This window comes from Panulirus ornatus, chromosome 43 (assembly GCF_036320965.1).
Source record: "Panulirus ornatus isolate Po-2019 chromosome 43, ASM3632096v1, whole genome shotgun sequence".
In the NCBI taxonomy this organism is placed as follows: domain Eukaryota; kingdom Metazoa; phylum Arthropoda; class Malacostraca; order Decapoda; family Palinuridae; genus Panulirus; species Panulirus ornatus.
In genome coordinates, this window is record NC_092266.1 from 24,275,304 (window position 1) to 24,288,988 (window position 13,685).

Genomic DNA, 13,685 nt, shown 5'->3' on the forward strand with positions numbered 1-13,685 from the left:
AATCAAGGCATGTGAAGCGTCTGGGGTAAACCATGGAAAGCTGTGTAGGTATGTATATTTGCGTGTGTGGACGTATGTATATACATGTGTATGGGGGGGGTTGGACCATTTCTTTCGTCTGTTTCCTTGCGCTACCTCGCAAACGCGGGAGACAGCGACAAAGTATAATAAAAATAAAATATAATATATATATATATATATATATATATATATATATATATATATATATCCCTATGAGTCCATGGGAAAAATGAAATGCAATAAGTTCCCAAGTGCACTTTCGTGTAATAATCACATCATCAGGGGAGACAGAAGAGAGAAATATAACAGTCAGTCAATATACAACCGACTGTTATATTTCTCTCTTCTGTCTCCCCTGATGATGTGATTATTTCACAAAAGTACACTTGGGAACGTATCGTGTTTTATTTTCCCCATGGACTAGGAATATCTTGATCATGTGCAAAAATTGGGATCCTTTCCAATATATATGTATGGAGAACCCCCTTTATATACCAGTTTAATAGTTTCATAATTTTACAGGTTACTTTAACGTAGAATCTTGGTCTTTATAGTAATGAAAAATGAAGATACTATGAGTTTACTCATAACACAACAGTACAGGTACGCACATGTTCAGAGTGAAAAATTTATATATGTTTTTGGTTTTCTCAGATTGATTGTAATGCACACAGTAAATTGTACCTTCTTCTAAAGATATACAATTGATTAGATGTATTCTTAACATTTTGATGTTCCTAACATTAAAAGCTATATCATGTTGTGTAAGAAAATTGGTAAACCTTTGACATTATTTTGTCTTGAGTAGATGATTGTTGCATGCACAGTAGAGAATTAGATGATACAGTAATTTAGCTCACACTGGGCAAGTAGTTGAACTAAACCAAAAATTGTTGTGTATTTCATACTTTTAGGGCAATATGTGATGGGTAACTTGCTTAGACAAAACCTATGTAATAGTGTTGCAAAACTGAATGTACACTGTCTGGTGAAGGTTGACATTAGATTACTTAGGGCATTTTGTACTTTAGTAAAAAACAAATTGCAAAGATATCATTGGTTTCAATTTAACCATATAAAATTCACACCATTACTATCACCATAACCTGTATTCATAGGCTTTCCTTTCATAGATATTATAACTTCATAAGAATGGGAATCCATGCACTCTTATTGAAAGCTGAAGAACTTTAGTGTCAGGTGGAAGGATGAAATTTTATTTACAGAACTAATGCATACTTCACACTACCCATAACTAATATTGTGTGTATTACGGCTTTATTCATTGATGAATAACTTGCCCTTTTGACCATTTTCATATGCTGAATGTTTTTATGGCTAATGTTTGAAAGTTACTTATTCTGAATTTGCATTAAAAATTTGTGAATACATTAGAGATGATAATAGAGTATTTTCTTGTGTCTGTGAAGGAGACACATGGCTCATTGACCATTTTCATATTCAGCCCTCAGAGCTCCCATTCACATTCAGCCCTCAGAGCTCCCATTCACATTCATTGGCCAAACAACAAAGTGAAGGCAAGCAAATTTCTGATGTTTCTGATGTTGCAAGAAGATAAAGAATATGGAATATAAAAGCTGTGTTTGCTATCAGTTGGTGGGAATAAGCAGGAAAAGTAAATATGCTGAGTTGGTGACAGGTGGGACAAGACATGGTGGAATTGTGTGTAGTACCTCAGTGACTGCCACGAATACTTGTTCCACTTGAATTATGAAACAAGCAGATATTCTTTAATCTATAAGGCACATGCATATGTGGTCAGTGTTAATCACATCCTGTCAAGGCCCATGATGTGCATTCCAGGCTTAAACAGGTGAAAATGACTGTTGTAGGTGTAAGTGATATCACCATGGCAGTTTGATCTGTTTATGGATGGAGTGGTGAGGGAGATGTATGTGAGGTTCTTAGAGAGAGGGGCAGGTCAGTAATCTGTGAGGGGGTAGTAAGTCATCACTGGATTGTTCTAGATAACCTGAGATTGGACATGGCAGTGAATGAATCCATGGGAGCTGAAGTGGGTTAAGGGACATATGTATTGGGACTCTCAGGACAGGAAGTAAATAATGAGTGTCCCTAAGGTTGTTACAGGACTCTGCCTGCTTTATATTATAAGTGAAAAGTCACCTTTGGCAAGGTTGTATCATCATTAGATAATGAAACCAAGTACTCTTCCATTAAAGAACTCACTTCAAAGGAGTCCATCCTTCCTTTCAAATGAGTGTAGCGCAGACTTGGAGATATTTTTTCGGTGTTTCCCACTTTAGCAAGGTAGCATCAGGAACATATGAAGAAAAGGCCTCATTCATTTACATCCATTCTACAGCTGTCATGCGTAATGAGCCAAAACTGCAACCAGGCCGCCCAGACCTTTCCATGGTTTCCCCTGGGTGTATCATATTCCCTGGTTCAGTCTACTGACAGCATATTGCCCTGTTTATCACATCACTCCAGTTCACTCTGTTCAGTGCATGTTTAGGTCCTGAGCATTCAGTCTTATTCACTCCATCCTTTTATCTCCAGATTGGTCTCCCCATCTCATTGCCCCTTCCACTTCTTACACATATCCTCTTTATGAAACTCTCTTCACTCATTGTCTCATGTGTGCAAACTTTTTCAACAGACTTTTCAGGTCTCTCATCCATACTCTTCATATCACCACACCTCTCTCTTACCTTCTCATTAATTACTTGACCATCCCTCCTCACACCCCACATTGTCTTCAGAAATTTCAGCGCATTCACGCTCTTCCGTACAATCCCGTCTGAAGCCCATATATCATATCCTTGCACTGTTGGGACTATCATACTAAGTCCAGTAACCTTGCTTGTATTCACATTTACTCTTTAAATGTTTTCATACATTCTCCCAGACTCGGACACCAACTTCTGCAGTTTTTCTTCAGATCTGCCACCAGCACTGTGTCATCAGCAAACACCTGACACTCTTCCAAGGCCCAATAACCCTCTGCCTGTCCCACTTCCCAGGATCCTTGCATTTACCTTCTTCACTACCCTATCCATAAACATTAAACAGCCATAGTGACATAACATACCTCAGCAACAGATCCACTTTCACATGGAACCATTCAGCCTCCTCTCTACCTACTTAGACACATGCCTTACTTGATAAAAACTCCACACTAATTCTGATTGCTTTCCTCCCTCACCATATATTCACATCACCCTCCACAAAGCATCTCAGTCATATGCTTTCTCCAGGTCTTTCCCAGTCTGATGCTTTGTACCAGGTACATTTAACAAGCTTGTGCCTCTATAATGCAAACACTCTCTTTTGACCTGCTTGCCATTATACAGTGGCACTGTACATGCATTCCACCAGTCATCGTGCACCTCACCATGATCCATAGATATATTGAAAATCCTAACTAACCAATTGACACCACAGTCACCCCTTCCTTAGAAAAATCACCTGTAATACTATCTACTCCAAACACCTTTCCACATTTCTTGCTTTCAATACCTTACTTCTCGTCACCAAACCACTTTCCATTACTTCTTGTACCTCTCCAACCTTAACATGCTAAATCTGCCATCCTTTCATCAAACACATTCAGCAGTCCTTCAGTGTACTCACTGCCTGTTACCACTTCCCCATTTGCCTCCTTCAGCAGTGTTTCCATATGTTCTGATTTTGTCCCCACTGTTAACCTTCTTCCAAAATATCTTATCGTCTTGTCCTTGAAGTTTGCTGATACCTACCCCAGCTCTCATTTGCTTTTTTTTTTTTTTCAGCCTGTGCACCTTCATCTTGACCTTCTGCCACTTTTCCCTTACTTTTCCCAGTTACTTGCACTCCTTTCCTGTAAGTAGGAGAGCTTTAGAGGCACTGATAGCAAGTCTATGTAGGCACTAGCATGAAGCATGAGGATCTACAAAGGCACTAACAGCAAGTAGAACTGTCTGTAGAGGCACAAGCAGGAAGTAGGAGAGTCTTTAAAGGCATTAGTTCCAAGTTGGAGAGTCTATAGAGGTAATAACAACAAGTAGGAGTCTAAATCAATTAGCAGCAAGTAAGAGAGTCAATATAGGCACTAGCAGCAATTACAAGAGTCTATATAGACTAGAGGCTCAAGCAACAAGTAGGAAAGTCTAAATAGAGAGGCACTAGCAGTATATAGGATTGTTTATAGAGGCACTAGCAGAAGGAAGTGGAGTCTTATAGAGTTACTAGCAGTATAGAGGCACTAGCAGCAAGAAGGGGAGTCTATAGAGGCACTAGCATCAAGTGGGAGAATCTGTAGTGGCACTGGTAGGGAGTTTCATAGTCTGTGGAGGCAGTAGTGGCATACTGTCTATCATGATATTTGTAAAGTAAAATGTATGTCTTCCGGGTTTATGATTCGTTGTCACTACTAGGTAAAGGGTAGGCCACATGTACCATCGTGATGTGGTAAGTGTGTGTGGATAGGGGACTCACACGCGATCCCTTTCTTTGACTGTGAGAGGATCGAACCCTAGAGATAGATCCAAATAAACCATGAAAAGAATGAAAGAACTGCAACAGTGCATCATTGATGAAGCGCTTGACCCCCCCGCCCACTTTCACCTTTAAGTTAATAATGAGTCAACAATCATATATAATAAGAAACTAGAAGAAAAACTGAGCTTCTTTAACGAACCAGTGCTGTAATATGACTTTTGTGGTTACTTTGGTCTGAAGCTAATGTTACTCATTCTCACCCTCGTCTTTCCAGACCGCGCCACGCGCCTTACCACACACTCATTCCCACGCTGACGCCCACGTCCACGCCCGCGCCGCACCTCATGTATCGCATAATACCGGACATACAGCGGGTGTTACGTGTACCCTGCCCTCACCACAGGCGGTAGTGGGGAAGGGAGACGACAAGGGGAGCTACCCCGTCCCTCCGAGGTAAGAGCAGCGATCATAATAGGATGAAAACGGGATCTGAGGCAGAACACTTGAGACCGAAATATATATATATATATATATATATATATATATATATATATATATATATATATATATATATATATATATATGTGTGTGTGTGTGTGTGTGTGTTTATCAGTCTGTGTATATATCTATCTGTCTATACACACACATGCACAATCACTTCCATGGTGTAGTGGTGACCTTGATTCATGCACAGGCCCGTCCTGGTTCGAATCCTAGGCGCGGCAGTCGGCCCATAGCCCACCTAGGTGTTCATCCTCCCCTCGGGGCTAGTCGATCAATGGGTACCTACCTAAGGCTGAGGTGTATATGTGTTTATGTATGTACTGTATGTACACACCCAGTCATAAGAATACGTGGAAGCAGCACGAGTGTCAAAACCTCTCCCTACCGTACCATACAAACATTGATCATGCTCAGACAAACACGTCTTACCTCCCTGCTTCAGAGACCTTCCCCAGAGGGCTTACCAGCAGCGCCCGGGGCCATATAATACACATGTATACAGAAGCAAGAACACATGCGCATCTTAAGATGAAGCAGCAAACACAAGGACACTCGACTCGAGTCAAAGCACGTCAGAAAATACACACACACACACACATACACACACGTGCTGAGACGCAGTCATACTTACGCACAGACATAAGAATACCTTCACACACACACACACACACACACACACACACACACTGAAAAGGACGTTGGAATGAAACACTTCTAAAAAAAATAATCAGTGAGAGAACACAAGTTACAGGCGGGGAGAGTGACCTGCGGCGTCCTCCAACTCAGCCAGCAGCAGCAGCAGCAGGTGTGTTCCCATGGGACCAGAGCCAGGGCGGGGCCACCTGCTACGCCTCATATCCTAGGACGAACAACGGCGTGTTGAGGAAAGCTACGCGAACGAGAAGAAATCCGTGGTCGAACCTCCGCTCTGTCAAGTCAGGTAAGGCCAAAGGCAACGATAAGCTCGAAATAAACGTCCTGTGAGAACGAATGATGAGAGAAAAGTGGCTGATTTTAACTCGTCCTCTCGTATCCTGCGAAGCCAACCACGCAGGACAAGGCGAGGCATGTTTGGATGCTGCGGAATGCTGTGTGTTTATGATGGAATCTCCTCGTCCACTCAACTTCCCCTCCCTAACCCCCCAACCGCCCCCACCACCTGTGTTACCTTCAACATCAGGTCTTCCTGTTATTGTCATTTTACCGAACTGCGGGTAATGAATTGTCCCCATCGACGGTAAAGGTGTGAGCAGTATTCCCTCAGAGACACCCCAGATCATCAGCCATATTCGTGCGCTTCCTGTCCGTCCGATTATAATCAGTTCACAAGTGTACCTGCATTGTTTTCGTGTTTAATCCCTTCCTGTGAGTCTTATCGAAGGATATTCCCACTGCCTCTGTAAATCATGGCGAATTTAAGATGGTGAAACGTCGTTTTTCTTTTTTATCACATCGCCTAATACAGTCTCCTCCTCGCCTCCTCCTATCGGCAGAGTTAGACATTACAAATTGATCGGTTATAAAGCGATAATGTAAGAATGCGGTGGTGATGCACGGGGGTCGTGGTACCTGTGGTGGTGGTGGCGGCGGGGAAGCGGTAGGGTTGGACTAGCCAACAACAAAGAGTTCATCGAGAGATGTTCTCAAGGTCGGGCGGGCATCTCCCCGGCATCTGGGTAGTGTACCGCACTCTTCACCCGCCCCATTGGGCCTCCTCACCCACCCCCACCTACCAACCGGACAGCCGTGTGCAGTAAAACAAAGTGCATACAGTTAAATCTCAATGGGGAATGTACCATATTATCTATGGTATTTAGGTGGGTTTTATCCTCGTATCTCGCCCATGAGCACGGCGGTATGTATGATCCTTTAACACGACGTTGTGACGGTACGATAATACTTTTGGAACACGACGGTACAATCCTCCTCCTGCACTATGGCACATCCGAAGAGGAAGACGGTGCAACCCCTTGATGGCGGTGACTTTGACCAAAACCCTTTAAGAACAGGTTCGAACACCCCATTGCCACCACCGTACCCTAGTAGCTGCGTACCGTCGTGCCCAGAGATCGTACCGAAGCGTTTAAAGGACAGCACTGCCCTCGTGCCCAGGCTATCGTGGTCATAACACGGTAAATATTTACGGTAATGCCATTTAACAAAAAGGGGGGCACAGGATGTACAAAGCCACGGAGTGTGACCGAGGACCACGGGCCGGGTGTGGGATGTCAACAAACAAGAGGTTTGCCGGGGTGATGTAAGTGGCGCGCCAGGAATGTTGCCAAGCCGCACAACACAGGAAATGAGACGAGGATTGTGTGTGCGCCCCCTAAAGGCTGAGGATGAGGAGGAGGAGAGGAGGAGGAGGTCCGGGTGATGAAACCGAGATGTGGCCCTCCCGCAGGAGCAGGCCTGTGTGGGTGTGTAGGCGGGGTTGACGACGGGAGGTCGACATTCGTGAGGAGGAGGAGGAGGAGGGGGTGTCGGCGGCGGCGGCGGCGGCATTCGCTTGGGTGGATGGATGGTCGAGGCCTGGGTGGGTGTCAGCCATGGCAGGGTCTTGACAGCTACAGATTCGCTTTGTAACCGCATCAGCTCTGTAGCGATGGCCCCTCCAGGGGGACATCATTATGGATCAACATTACTCTCACGTGACGACTGTCGTCTGACCACCTTCTGCAGCCGTGGGGTTTTTACTTTCTCTACTTCCGAGATGCGGGCTTGAATGTTGCGTCAATGTTGTTTCAGTGGATGTCACTATACCACCACTTCTGTCATTCTGATGACTGCCTGTGTGTATGTTACCGTATGACCAACAGCTGTAATACCTAGTAATTTGTGTATTCAAGTTGGTGTACCCTGTTTTAAAACATGGTTATAACTTGCATTAGTTTCAATTTCGCCCATTGATTTTGTCCCCCATTGTTTCCAGGTGTCGTGTCCTCTGCAGTGAAGAAGAGGAACTTTTTATTTTTCCCGTGGGAGTGGGAGGTGGTTGCAGGCTCTCTTGTTCAGGCTCTCGCGAGACAGGGTGCCCCATGGGTTGGAAAACAACAAGAGCAAATCAGAGGACTCCTGCCGCAACACCCATTTGTAAGTATAATGAATGAATGTGCGTTGGTATGCATGTATATATGTATGCACATATATGACATTTTCTCGAAAAGGCTTATGGTCTTGGGTAAAAGGATTTTGAGGTACCAACTACACCTGTATAAAGTGATCAGATGTTTTGTCTATAAATGTATCACCAGCCGTAGACGAGGGCGATGCGAGCCTGAGCAGACTTTCCATTCGCAAACGGAGGGGTTTGACAAGGGCTGTTTGTTGTCTCGTCGTTTTATCTTATACTGGGGGATGGGTTTAATGAGGAAGGCGGGTTGATGATCAAGGCGGCGTTCGAATGGGGGAACCGTCTCTTAGAACAATAGCATATGCGGGTGGTGGCGACTGACCATATAGCCGACAGTGTACGTGGGAAGGATAGATAACAGGAGACCTGATGGTTCGTGGCGAGGGTATCTGCCGAAGGACAGTAGCTGTGTCCTGGGGTCATAAGCTTATTTGCGATAGAGACGGGATAGTAAATGAGAAGGCTCCTCCCAGCCGCCGCCACTCCCCTCCCTCCTACGTTAACAGTCGGCAACAGGAAAAGGAAAACAAATGAAGTTAGGACATGTTGTACGGAGAGATTATACTGCCTTGGACACTCTGTAGGGATGTGTGGACGGAAAAGTTCACTCTGTACTGGGGTTCTTTTGGTGAGGGGGAAAAGTCTCAAATCTGAGACGAAATTGAAAAAAAAAAAAAAAAAAGTTGATCTTCAAAGCATTTGTAAATGTCTCCCTTCATGAAACTTGGCTTATTTATTGATACTAGACTTCTCTAGCTATCAACTTCAAGGTCCTGATGCTTTTAGCTCTTAACAAGAGCTTGTATTTATTTATTTTCCTCCCACATGACCATTGCATCTTCCATGTAATTCCAAAGTTATTGCTCGTCGTTGAGGATGAGGACGGGAGACGTATTTAGTATCATTAAAGACGCCTGAACAACACGAGGCAGGTAGCTGACTCGCGAATCAAGGAGTAAAGGGAAGGAGGCTCGACGGTGGAAACAGTCAGTCGCACGATCGAGAACCTGAACAAGAAGACAGTAGGTGCGTGTACACCTCGTAGGTGAGGGAGGAAGACGTGGTGCATCTCCCACACAGTCGGGAACAAGGAGGTTGGCGATATTAATAGATTCAAATCTACGTGGCGCGGTGTATGATTGTGAAATCCCCATGATGGCGTAGACAATACATTTTAGAAGACAACGTCCGCTCAAATATCATCCCGTGGTGTCGGGTATCGGCGAGGCTGGCTGGCTACGTTGGGCTGTGTGATGAATGGCAGGAAGACCCACAGTAGGGGAGGTGAGAGACTTTTGAGATCATGCCGGAGAGAAGTGGCCACCGCTGCTGATCTTGTAAGAATGATGGGTGAGAGGACCCTGCAAGGGCGGCTGTCAGGGCAAGATGGAGAGTCTTCGTCGTAGAAGCTAAGGGCCTTAATGGGCCGGTAGAGACGGTGAATTAATGTATGTATGTTGCTAGTTACCTGTGGGTGGGCGGCGGCGGCCACTCACTCGTGGTTGGCGAGGGTAGGTGGGCGGCCATGAGCGGGTAAGGAGAGGCAGGAGGGCCAGATATGGGTGGCAGAGGGTGTGCATCTACGTTAGGGAGGGGAGGGGGTGGTTGGCTTGCAGAAGGTAGTCAGGGGGCCACGAGTGGTGTGGCCGCCACGGGCGGGTGGGGTGGCCATAGGTGGGGAAGGAAGGTTGGGTTGGCAACTCCGGGTGGCTGACTGGAGTACGGCCAACCGGGAGGAGCGGGTGGGCAGCAACGGGGAATGTGAGTCAGACGGTAAAAGACTATGGACGCGCGGCCTTGGGCGGGTGAGCGATTGCAGAAAGGTGGCCGCGGGTGGGAGGAGAAGGTTAGAGAAAGAGAGAAAGAGAAAAAATGGGTGGTGAAGGATAGCCAGCTGTGGATGGGATGGTGGACGGAGATGAGGAAATTTAGGTGTTGGTGAATGGAAATTCACAAGGCCAGTCAAGGTCCAGTAAAGGGTGGAAGGAACTCTTGTAGCGACGGGGGCTTCCTAGAGGTTTCTTTCTGGTGGGCCCAGAAGGGTTGCGAGGGGACTTAACAGCTTGCTGGGGGAGCGCCAGAAGAGTTGCATGGGGTCCAGCAGGGTTGTACAGGTCCATGTGGGTTGTTGAGGGTGGGGACAGAAGAGTTAAGGGGGCCCAACAGGGTTGTGGGTAGTCCATAAGGACAGTAAGAGGGGCCTAACGGAGTTGTGGGAAGCCTAGAGGGATAGTGAGAGGCCTAGCAAGGTTGTATATTATCCAGGAGGGTTATGGGTACCCCAGAGAGTTTTTGAGAGAGTTTAAATGATTGTAGGGGACCTAGAAGGGTTATAGGTGGTTTCAGCAGAAATTGTTACAGCCTAGCATGATTGTGGGGAGCTCACCAGGGTTGTGGATCGCCCAGTAGGGTTGTGGACCGCCCAGTAATTTAGGGTTTCACCAGGTTGTGGAGGGCTCTTTAGAACTCCAGCAGGGTTGTGGGGTGGTCCCAAAGAGGAGCCCAACAAGGTTTTAGGGGATCAGCAAGGGTTGTTAGGGGCTCAGAAGGGTTGCATGGATTATGGGAAGCCCAGAAGAGCTGTGGGAGCCAAGAAGGGTTGTAGGAGGCTCAGAAGAGGTGTAGGAGACTTGGCTAAGGTTGTGGAAGGCTCAGAAGAGTTGTAGGAGACTTAGGTAATGTTGTGGGAGGGCTCAGATAGGGTGTGGGATGTTCAGAAGGGTTGTGGAAGTCCAAATGGGCTGTGGGGGCCTAGATGGGTTGCGTGGGAGGTTCAGAAGGGTTGTGGGAAGCGTAAAAGCGGTGTGCGAGACGTAATAATGTTATACAGGGACATAGAGGTTGTGAAAGGTTGTAAAAGGTTGTCACAGGTCCCGGGGGATTTTGTTGAGAAGGATTTTGGAGGACAAAGGAAGGTGGAACGAGGCATTTAGTTTATGAGAGGTCCACAATAGTTGCAGGAGAATGATAATGATTGTAGGAGGCCTTAGAAGTTAAAAAGAAATTATATATACATATATATATATATATATATATATATATATATATATATATATATATATATATATATATATATTTTTCTTTTCTTTTAAACTATCCGCCATTTCCCGCATTAGCGAGGTAGCGTTAAGAACAGAGGACTGGGCCTTTGTGGAATATCCTCACCTGGCCCCCCTCTGTTCCTTCTTTTGGAAAATTAAAAAAAAAAGAAAAAAAAAATGAGAGAGGAGGATTTCCAGCCTCATGCTCCCTCCCCTTTTAGTCGCCTTCTACGACACGCAGGGAATACGTGGGAAGTATTCTTCATCCCCTATCCCCAGGGATATATATATATATATATATATATATATATATATATATATATATATATATATATATATATATATATATATATAGAATGAATGGGAGAGATCCAAAAAGATTTTGAGGAGTCCAGGAGGGTTATGAGAAATCCGAGAGGGTTGTGAGAGGCCCCAGGAGTGTTGTGAGGGTCCAAGAGGGATGTGAGAGGCCTGGGAAGGTTATGAGAGGACCGGGAAGGTTTGTCAGAGATCCGGGAAGGTTGTGAATGGTTGGGAAGGCTGGTAGAGGCTCCAGAGGGTTGTCAGAGGCCTAGGAAGGTTGTGAGAGGTCTGGTAGGGTTGTGAAAGACCAAGGAGGTTCGTGGAAGGCCCGGGACATTGTGGGAGGCTCAAAAGGTTTTTGGGAGTGTCTGGGAGGGATTTTTGGGAGAGCATATAGGCTTGTCAAGAACTCGAATGAAATACTAAGATGCCCAGATAGGGATGGGGTTGTTGTCGTTGTATATCCATCTGGGGGTAATGAACCACCCGTATTAGTATATAGTGAACCCAGGAGGGTTGTGGTGGATCAAGGTGGAGTCGTTGTGGATTCTAAATGGGGTAAGCAAGATGGGAGTGGGGGGACCCAGACGGGATTTTAGGACCCAGATGAGTGAAGTTAGGAGAAGTAGACAGAACTACAAAGGATCCTGATGGGATTGAGAAGGTAACTCACGTGGGCTTGTGGGAACCTACAGTGGGTCATAGGGCCTACATAAGGTATGGAGGAATGCACGTAAAGTGACCCAGTTGAGTTACGGTGGGTCCACGTGAGCTGCTCAATATACAACGGAGGTTTCGAGAACCCATGAGATATGTGTGGAGACATAGCGAGGGTGTGGGTGACCCAACGCAAAGCTAATGTAGAATACTGGGAACACAGCGGAGATTTGTAGGATGCAGATGTGTGGAGGACCTAGATGGCGTACTTGGGGACCCAGTAGAAATGTGTAGGATGCACGACAGGTTTGGGGAAGACCCGAATAGAATAAAGCAGGGGTGTGGGAGATGCAGTAGAGTAGAGCGTGTGTAGGACCAAAATGGATTACTGGGATACCCAGCAGAAAGGTGAAGGACCTAAATGGAGTACTGAAGGACCCAGCAGACGTGTGTAGGATGCTGGAGAGGTGTCAAGGATTTATATGGAGTATTTGGGAACCCAGAAGCGAAGTAGAGGTTGGAGGAAAGGTGTGGAGACCTGAATGGAATGCTGGGGGACCCAGGGAAGGTGTATATTATGAAGTAAACCTGTGGAGGACCTACGTGAGGTACCTAGCAGAGGTATGGAGGATACAGGAGAGATGTGCAGGACCTAGTTAGGGTGCTGGGGTATGTAGCAGAGGTGTGTAGGGTACAGGAGACGAGCAGAGGAACTGGAAGGAGTACTAGGGGACCCAGCAAAGATGTGTAGGATGAAGGAGAGCTGTCGAGGACCTAGATGGAGTACTGGAGAAGCCATAAGAGGTGTGCAGGATGCAGTAGAGGTGTGGAGGACATGGAAGGAGTACCACGTGACTCTGCAGAGGTGTTTAGGATGCAAGAGACGCGTGGAGGACCTGGGAAGAGTACTGGTGGACCCGGAAGGAGTACTAGGGGACTCAGCAGAGGTGTTTAGGATGCAGCAGATATATGGAGGACCTGGAAGGAGTACTGGGGGCCAGATATGTGTCGGATGCGGGAGAAGTGTGTAGGACCTTGAAAAGAGTAATAGGGGACTCGGGAGAAGTGTGTAGGAATACTGAAAGACCCAGAAGAGGAGTGTAGGATGTAGTAGAGGTGTGTAGGACATGAAAAGAGTACTGGAGGACCTAGTAGAAGTTTGTAGGATGCAGTATAGGTAAGGAGGACCTGGAAGGAGTACTTAGGGAACCAACAGAGGTGTGTAGGACGTAGGAGGAGTGTGAAGACCCGAAAAGACGACTGGAGGACCCAGCAGAGGTGTGTAAGAGGCAGGAGAGGTGTGGAGGACATTGAAAGAGTACTGAGGGACACAGCAGAGGTGTGTAAGACGTAGGAGAGGTGAGAAAGACCTGAAAGGAGTACTGGGGGACCCAGAAGAGATGTGTAGGATGTAGAAGAGGTGTGCAGGATCTAGAATGAGTGATGGGCGACCCAAATGAGGTGTGGAGGACCCGGAAGGAGTACTAGAGGACTCAACATAGGTGTTTAGGATGCAGAAGACATGTGGAGGACCTGGAAGGAGTACTGGGGGCCCAGTAGAGGCC

General features: G+C 46.1%; 1 long non-coding RNA gene across 1 annotated transcript in view; it reads left to right on the plus strand.

Annotated features, from left to right (window-relative positions):
* Window positions 1-4,761: 4,761 nt before the first annotated feature.
* Window positions 4,762-13,685, plus strand: part of LOC139762416 (uncharacterized) — a 29,642-nt gene continuing 20,718 nt past the window's right edge. Inside the window, exons 1-2 of the long non-coding RNA XR_011715717.1 lie at window positions 4,762-5,926; window positions 7,919-8,079. This is a non-coding gene — a long non-coding RNA (uncharacterized lncRNA). The remainder of the gene's footprint in view (window positions 5,927-7,918; window positions 8,080-13,685) is intronic.